Consider the following 9900-nt stretch of genomic DNA (forward strand, 5'->3'; position numbering starts at 1 on the left):
GAGGTGTCCCATTTTCCTCCCAGTCCTTAGTACTTGTAGGGATTCCTTCCCCACATCTATAGGTCTCCGTACAGACTAGCTTAGGACTTTAGCAGGTCTGATCGCAGGATCAGGTCCCCTGTTACATCGTAGGGATAAAGCTGAGTTCTATCGTAGGGACAGATCTCCTCTCTTTCCTTAGCTCTGGTAGCAGAACATAACACTTACCTTTGAAGATCCCGGAGCGTCCTTGGACTCATCTGTCTATGGACTTTATTACGGACCTCCCTCCGTCTTCGGGTAAAACGGTCATACTCGTTGTAGTGGACAGGTTCAGCAAGATGGCACATTTTATCGCTCTTCCTGCTCTTCCTAATGCTAAAACTCTTGCGCAGGTGTTCATTGGGGAGATTGTGAGGCTTCACGGGGTACCCTCCGAGGTGGTGTCAGATCGGGGGTCTCAGTTTGTGTCCAAATTCTGGAAGGCGTTTTGTACATGGCGGGGGATGCATTTATCATTCTCATCGGCTTTTCATCCTCAGACCAATGGTCAGACGGAACGTATGAACCAGAGCTTGGAGACATATCTCCGGTGTTTTGTGTCAGAGAACCAGGAGGACTGGGCTTCTTTCTTACCTCTGGCAGAGTTTGCTCTTAATAATAGGCAGAGCGAGTCCACTGGTAAGTCCCCGTTTTTTGGGGCATATGGTTTTCACCCCCAGTTTTGTACTTTCAGTAGGGGGGGCTCTTCGGGGGTTCCTGAGGAGGAACGATTTTCCTCATCACTCGCTTCAGTATGGAGAGGGGTGCTGAAGAATCTGAATACTATGGGGAACCGATACAAACGTATGGCTGATAGGAGGAGAGTGTGTGGTCCGGACCTAAGTGTGAACGATCGGGTATGGTTGTCTACCAGGAATATAAAACTTAAGGTTCCCTCCTGGAAACTGGGTCCCAGGTTCATCGGGCCGTACAGGATCAGTTCTATAATTAATCCGGTGGCATTCCGTCTTGACCTCCCCCCTACGTTTAAAATTCACAACGTGTTCCACAGATCATTGCTTAAGAGGTATGTGGCGCCGGTGGTACCGTCACCTTTACCTCCCCCTCCAGTGGTGGTCAATGGTAACTTGGAGTTCCAGGTATTGAGGGTCATCGATTCACGCTTTAATCGCCGATCCCTTCAGTACCTGGTTCATTGGAAGGGGTATGGTCCTGAGGAGAGGATGTGGGTTCCTGCGTCGGATATTAACGCAGACCGATTAGTTCGGGCCTTCCACACGACTCACCCGGATAAACCTGGCCCTGAGGGTGCGGAGGCCCCTCGTAGAAGGGGGGGTACTGTCACGAGTGTGTCGCCACGAAGATCGTCACTATTACACAGCCTGACTTCTCGCAGCTGAGTTTTTGGTGCTTTGTGTTTTTCGGCAGTGAGGGAGTTAACTCTCTCTCTCTCTGTGCTAGACAAGGTCCAGCCTCGCCCAGCTGCAATCAATGTTGCTGTAGTGGGACTCCTTCAAATGCCTGCCGGTCTGTTAGGGAAGTGTCGGTGAAAGCATTTCATGCAGACTAACAGAGCGGATCGTGGTATTTGGAGTTTCAGAGTTAAGTGTATTTGGAGTGTTTTTTCCCTTCCTCGCTTTATCATTTATCTCCTTTCCCGTTGGTGTTCCCTCTGTTGTAGTTGTGTAGTTTTTGTATGCAAGGTGGTTTTGCTTTTACCCTTGTACTGTCTCGTTCGTCTAAGTACTGAGTGTGGGCATATTATTACCTGTCCCCTTTTGTTGTGATCAGGGGTCCTTCTCAGGACTAGATTACTTAGGTGCAGGGATCCTCAGGAGGTAGGGGTTATGCTGGCGGCCTGGACCTCTGGACCTTTAACAGTACCTCCAGGTAGAGGGATTAGTCAGGGCCCCAGCTTAGGGTCAGCTTAGGCCCCCTTCCTCCAGTACACAGAGACAGCGTGACAGCCAATCACTGTAATGCCGCAACCAACATGGCTAAGGCATTACAGTGAGTGGCAGGCAATCGCTGCTTGTTAATTGTCTGTCTAAAGAGCGCCAAACATGTGGGGCGGGGACCCGATCTTTTTGCATGTATAGCGGCTAAAAACTCTGAGTCTGTTCCTTCAAATTTGTGCTTATGTCTCTTTAAACATGTGCTAGTGTTTCCTCCACCATATGTGAGAAATAAGTATTAACAGAGGCAAATCACAGTATGCATGGTAGAGATAGAAATAGTTACATATTGCATAATTGTCCAAAAACCCATGCACATATTTATTTCATTAACTTGAATTACAAAAGAAAATTGTCTGTTTTAAGTTCATAAAAGACCAGCAGAACAAGAGAAAAGGGACCAAACTTTACCATGGGATGACTGCAAGTATCAGCAAACATACTTACCTTGAGATGACCTGTTTTTTATTACAACAATCTTCTGAAATAAGAAATAATAATGGGATGATCCCAACCTGGCTTCTCTGAACGTCTCCATGGAGCCAGGTGACCAGATGGTCTCAACCTGGATTCTCCAAGCATATACATGGGGTCAGGTGACTGGAAGGTCCCAACCTGGCTACCCCAAACCTCTCCATTGGGCCAGGTGACCGGAAGGTCCAAGCTGGCAACCATAAACAACATATCCATGGGTTCCAGTTGACCGGAGGGTCCCAACGAGGTTACCCCAAACATCTCCATGCGGCCAGGTGACCGAAGGGTTCCACCCTGTCTTCCCCAAATGTCTCCATGGGTTCAGGTAACCAGAGGGTCACAATCCTGGCTTTCCCAAACTTATCCATGAGTTCAGTGATATTCAATGGAGCAGATGTGTGTTCTTCCAGCTGGGGCCGTGGTCCCCTAAGCTGACATCCTTTAGAAAGTGAAATCTGTGTCTCTCTTGATGGAGCCATGTTGTTTTGGCTGTTGTTCTGGCAAGTCACTCTGATTCTTCTTGCGAAATGATAGAAATCCCTTTTTATACCCACATCTGGTGCTCAGGTAATCATCCACAGGTCAGAGGGGAATGGGATGAGTTTAACTCTCATGGTCAATCAATATATTTAGCAAACCTCCATTATTTAACCGAAGAAAGAAACACATACATTTAAAAGTCAATAATTCAGACAATAGTCTATTATTCTGGGCCTATGGAATAATTAAGATTAAATGCTGTGTCGTCACAGAATATGTCAGCAGGTTTTTGCTACCTCATCTGAGAGCAGTATGATGTAGGCAAAGAGACCCTGATTCCAACAATGTATCACTTAGTTTACTGGGTACAGATGTACTGACAGAGTTTTAGATGTAGAATGCAGTAGAGCTGAGTAAGATAACCCCACCCTTACCATTGGTGACCCCTCCCACACAAGACTCTTTATGTACATAGTCTATTGACAGTGAGCTGTTTATCACAGGAGGGTGCGGAGTCGGACTACCAGTTGTGCACACATAAAACCTGGCAATGGTAATCTCCTAGTGATAAAACCTTCAGTATAAGTAAACAGCACACAGCCTGATAAGCGACACCACTCTGAATTCGGTGTTTTAACCCCTGCCTCATGCTATCCTCAGATTACATAGCAAAAACCTGCTGACAGCTTCCCTTTAATACAACCTTATTAACATAACAGAATCAATTAAATGGGTATGTGTTTTTTCAGGGGTATTGTCGTTTGAGGGAATAAGACCAGAGAACTACATATTTCTCCAACTACACTCACCAAGAAGAACTAAACCATCCTCCTGATTGTGATTGAATGCAATCTTTCAGCCAGAAATATATAGTTATTTTTCCTTTCCAACATGTGATATTGCACAGCGATTTCCCCATTGGTTCTAATAAATGACACCCCCATTTGTGTCGAATTGATTCAATCATCTCTATTGCTGGCTCCTCATTGACTACTTCAAACACGCTTTGAACACTGCTTTAAACTGGGATAACGTCCGAATCAAACCAGATGCATGTACTACGAATTTCACACCATCTGCAATGTAATCTCCAACCAATATAACAGGACATGCCAATCCACCAAACACATTGTTGACAACCAAATCCCTTTCCCCAAATGATCAGTTTTTGACCTTTGCACATAAACTCTTAAACAATTTTGCAGTAAAAGAACATCCACTTTAACCAAACCAACTACTCTATAAACACTAGGTGCAACCAATTTACTAATGCATAAGGTTGCAAAGGTGGCAAAGAATGCTAATGCAAATGCATCAAAAAGACAACTTTCATTCAGATCACCAAACAGAACTGGTAGCACTACTATAATACGCTTCAACAACACAAATGACTCAGGAAAATAGTTGTTCTTGGTTTGCTTTTTTCCTTGACACTACTTGCCGAACTACAAACTCTTTAGTGACATACTAAGTACCCCATAACATAAGCATGATTGCAATGCTTCATGCCAAATAAACTATTTTATACAACAGACACTACACTCCTTAAGAATACAGCTGAGACTTGTTTTCTAGCTTGAATCTTCAGGCAGCATGAATCAGACAATGGCTGCACTACTGCAGCCAGATAAGTTTTACTTTTAAAGGTTGTGGAGTTTCATACTAAACTTACTTTGAAAAGTTAGCCCAGGACTATTTGTCTCGGAGGACTAGCCTGAGGCTTGTCCTCACTCTGCTTCACTTTGCTCCGTTCCATTTTACTGACAGATTTCTCCCTATGTGTTTGCATGCAGAGAAACCTGTGATTGAAAGAGATCGGGATGGGGAGAAGATGGCCAGAGAATCTGATGATACATTCCCTTAATGTTGAACTGAACACACGTGGTAATAGTGTATGCAGTGTGAAATAAAATGTTATTCTTTGATTTGTTTGTTTTTTTATTTTATTTCGCCTCTTCGTTGCAGATATACAGTACAGACCAAAAGTTTGGACACACCTTCTCATTTAAAGATTTTTCTGTATTTTCATGACTTTGAAAATTGTACATTCACACTGAAGGCATCAAAACTATGAATTACCACATGTGGAATTATATACTTAACAAAAAAGTGTGAAACAACTGAAAATATGTCTTACATTCTAGGTTCTTCAAAGTAGCCACCTTTTGCTTTGATGACTGCTTTGCACACTCTTGGCATTCTCTTGATGAGCTTCAAGAGGTAGTCACCGGAAATGGTTTTCACTTCACAGGTGTGCCCTGTCAGGTTTAATAAGTGGGATTTCTTGCCTTATAAATAGGGTTGGGACCATCAGTTGTGTTGTGCAGAAGTCAAGTGGATACACAGCTGATAGTCCTACTGAATAGACTGTTAGAATTTGTATTATGGCAAGAAAAAAGCAGCTAAGTAAAGAAAAACGAGTGGCCATCATTACTTTAAGAAATGAAGGTCAGTCAGTGCAAAAAATTGAGAAAACTTTGAAAGTGTCCCCAAGTGCAGTTGCAAAAACCATCAAGCACTACAAAGAAACTGGCTCACATGAGGACCGCCCCAGGAAAGGAAGACCAAGAGTCACCTCTGCTTCTGAGGATAAGTTTATCCGAGTCACCAGCCTCAGAAATCGCAGGTTAACAGCAGCTCAGATTAGAGACCAGGTCAATGCCACACAGAGTTCTAGCAGCAGACACATGTCTACAGCAACTGTTAAGAGGAGACTTTGTGCAGCAGGCCTTCATGGTAAAATAGCTGCTAGGAAACCACTGCTAAGGACAGGCAACAAGCAGAAGAGACTTGTTTGGGCTAAAGAACACAAGGAATGGACATTAGACCAGTGGAAATCTGTGCTTTGGTCTGATGAGTCCAAATTTGAGATCTTTGGTTCCAACCACGTGTCTTTGTGCAACACAGAACAGGTGAACGGATGGACTCTACATGCCTGGTTCCCATCGTGAAGCATGGAGGAGGAAGTGTGATGGTGTGGGGGTGCTTTTCTGGTGACACTGTTGGGGATTTATTAAAAATTGAAGGCATACTGAACCAGCATGGCTACCACAGCATCTTGCAGCGGCATGCTATTCCATCCGGTTTGCGTTTAGTTGGACCATCATTTATTTTTCAACAGATCAATGACCCCAAACACACCTCCAGGCTGTGCAAGGGTTATTTGACCAAGGAGGAGAGTGATGGGGTGCTACGCCAGATGACCTGGCCTCCACAATCACCAGACCTGAACCCAATTGAGATGGTTTGGGGTGAGCTGGACCGCAGAGTGAAGGCAAAAGGGCCAACAAGTGCTAAGCATCTCTGGGAACTCCTTCAAGATTGTTGGAAGACCATTTCCGGTGACTACTAGAGATGAGCGGTGTTCGACTAGAACTGTTCGCCAATCTCAAATTCGAGCTGTTTTGGGCGGTGTTCGAGTTGTTCGACGAACCCGAACGATTTCCAAAAAATTCGGCTGTTCGAGGTTATGTTCGATAACTGTTCGTGCACCAAAAGCGTGTCCTGCATGTCTGGCGCTATTTAGAGCACCAATCATGCAGGGATTGTCTGCCACTCACTGTAATGCCACAGCCATGGTGGTTGTGGCATTACAGTGATTGCCCAAATCGATGGGAACAGTGCTCACAGTGAAACATAAAAAGCCGGCAATTCATCAGCGGCATACACCGGTACCCGACAATTTAGAACAGAAAGAATAGAGCTTCACACATAGATTAGATAGATAGAAACATGTCAGTCACATATATATGAAGTACAGTGACAGTGTTGATTACTGTACTTGTCATTTAGTATAAAGGATTTATTAAAAAAAATAATAGTGTTTTCATGCACTGTCTCTTTAAAAAAGCCGGCCGGCAATTCAGCATCTGTACCCGACAATTTAGAATAGAAGGAATAGAGAATCACACATAGATTAGATAGATAGAAACAGGTCAGTCACATATATATGAAGTACAGTGACAGTGTTGCTTACTGTACTTGTCATTTAGTGTAAAGGATTTATTAAAAAAAAATAATAGTGTTTTCATGCACCGTCTCTTTAAAAAAGCCGGCCGGCAATTCAGCATCTGTACCCGACAATTTAGAATAGAAGTAATAGAGAATCACACATAGATTAGATAGATAGAAACATGTCAGTCACATATATATGAAGTACAGTGACAGTGGTGATTACTGTACTTGTCATTTAGTGTTAAAATAAAGGATTTATTTAAAAAAAAATTGGCGTGGGGTTCCCCTTAATTTTAGTCTCTAGCGGAGGTTAAGCAGACTGCTGGGGCAGATGTTTGAAGCCTGGGAAGGGGGTAATACCCACGGAGCTTCCCAGGCTACTAATATCAGCCCCCAGCGGAATACCTAGCCTTTACTAGCTATTAAAATGGGGGACCCCCCAAAAAAATGACGTGGGGTCCCCCCTATTTTAATAGCTAGCAAAGGCTAGGCAGACAGCTGGGGGCTGATATTAATAGCCCAGGAAGGGTGCCATGAATATTGGCCCCCTCCCAGGCTAGAAACACCAGCCGTCAGCCTCCCCAGAAATGGCGCATCCTTAGAATGCGCCAATTCTGGCACTTAGCCTCGCTCTTCCCACTGCCCTGTAGCGGTGGCAGTGGGGTAATAGGGTTGGGGTTGATGTCAGCTTATAATGCCAGCTGACATCAAGCCCAGGTTAGTAATGGAGAGGCGTCTATAAGACACCCCCATTACTAACCCCATAGTCAAAGTTAAAAGAAAACACAAACACCCAGAATAAAGTCCTTTAATTGAAATAAAGACACATTCCTTTATTGTTCTAAATTAAACCATACTTACCGTCACGCCCATTCCAGCTGAAGCTAACGATCTCCTGCAATAAAAGAAAAATAATAAAGCAACCTCATCCTTACCTTTCCATGGTTCCCACGACAGCTTCAGCTCTGCTACATCGAGATAACAGGCTGGACCGCAGCAGAACGCCGCCATCCAGCCTGTCATCCCGCAGACACTGAGAAGCGCAGGCATTCTTGCGCTCTGCAGTGTCTGGCTGTGACGGCATCCAGATGAGCCGAGGTCATGTCCAATGAACTCGGCGCACCTCATGCACGTCACTGACAGCGTGGGAGAATTCTCCTGCACTCAGCACTTCAGCGTGAGAATTCTCCCACGCTGTCAGTGACGTACATGAGGTCAGCTGAGTTCATTGGACATGAATGAGCTCACCTCATGCACGTCACTGACAGCGTGGGAGAATTCTCACGCTGTAGCGCTGAGTGCAGGAGAATTTTCCCACGCTGTCAGTGACGTGCATGAGGTGAGCTGAGATCATTGGACATGAATGAGCTCACCTCATGCACGTCACTGACAGCGTGGGAAAATTCTCCTGCACTCAGCGCTTCAGCGTGAGAATTTTCCCACGCTGTCAGTGACGTGCATGAGGTGAGCTCATTCATGTCCAATGAACTCAGCTGACCTCATGTACGTCACTGACAGCGTGGGAGAATTCTCACGCTGAAGTGCTGAGTGCAGGAGAATTCTCCCACGCTGTCAGTGACGTGCATGAGGTGAGCCGAGTTCATTGGACATGAACTTGTCTCATCTTTATGCCGTCACAGCCAGACACTGCAGAGCGCAAGTAAGCCTGCGCTTCTCAGTGTCCGCGGGATGACAGGCTGGATGGCAGCTTTCTGCTGCGGTCCAGCCTGTCATCTCGATGTAGCAGAGCTGAAGCTGTCCTGGGAACCATGGAAAGGTAAGGATGATGTTGGTTTATTATTTTACTTTTATTGCAGAAGACATTGGCTTCAGCTGGAATGGGCGTGATGGTAAGTATGGTTTAATTTAGAACAATAAAGAATTGTGTGTTTATTTCAATTAAAGGACTTTATTCTGGGTGTTTGTGTTTTTTTAAATACTTTACTAGAAATTCATGGTGGTCATGTCTAATATTGGCGTGACCCCATCAATTTCGGGCTTAGGGCCAGCTGATAATGCCAAGCTGGCCTTAACCCCTTTATTACCCAGTGAGCCACCGCACCAGGGCCCTGGATGAGTTGGGTACAGCGCCAGAAGATGGCGCTTCTATGAACGCGCCATTTTCTGGGGCGGCTGCGGACTGCAATTTGCAGCGGGTGGGGCCCAGAAAGCTTGGGCCTCCCTGCGCTGCGGATTCCAGCTCCCAGCTGCCTAGTTGTACCTGGCTGGGCACAAAAATAGGGCGAAGCCCCACGCATTTTTTTTTTAAATTATTTCATGAAATTCATGGAATAATTAAGAAAAAAAGGGCTTCCCTATATTGTTGTGTCCAACCAGGTACAAATAGGCAGCTGGTGGTTGGGGGCTGCCCGTTCCTGCCTGCTGTACCTGGCTGGACACAAATATAGTGCGAAGCCCCACGTCAATTTTTTTTTAATTATTTCATGAAATAATTTTTTTAAAAAAGGGCTTCCCTATATTGTTGTGTCTGGCCAGGTACAAATAGGCAGCTGGTGGTTGGGGGCAGCCCGTTCCTGCCTGCTGTACCTGACTGGACACAAATATAGTGCGAAGCCCCACGTCAATTTTTTTTAAATTATTTCAGGAAATTCATGAAATAATGAAAAAAAAATTGATGTGGGGCTTCGCCCTATATTTGTGTCCAGTCAGGTACAGCAGGCAGGAACGGGCTGCTCCCAACCACCAGCTGCCTATTTGTACCTAGCCGGACACAACAATATAGGGAAGCCCTTTTTTTCTTAATTATTCCATGAATTTCATGAATCTAAAAAAAAAATGCGTGGAGCTACGCCCTATTTTTGTGTCCAGCCAGGTACAACTAGGCAGCTGGGGGCTGGAATCTGCAGCGCAGGGAGGCCCAAGCTTTCTGGGCCCCACCCGCTGCAAATTGCAGTCCGCAGCCGCCCCGGAAAATGGCGCGTTCATAGAAGCGCCATCTTCTGGCGCTGTACCCAACTCATCCAGGGCCCTGGTGCGGTGGCTCACTGGGTAATAAAGGGGTTAAGGCCAGCTTGGCATTATCAGCTGGCCCTAA

The sequence above is a fragment of the Phyllobates terribilis genome, unplaced genomic scaffold (genome assembly GCF_046119375.1).
Source record: "Phyllobates terribilis strain yellow unplaced genomic scaffold, ASM4611937v1 Scaffold_7__3_contigs__length_470593459, whole genome shotgun sequence".
Lineage (NCBI taxonomy): Eukaryota > Metazoa > Chordata > Amphibia > Anura > Dendrobatidae > Phyllobates > Phyllobates terribilis.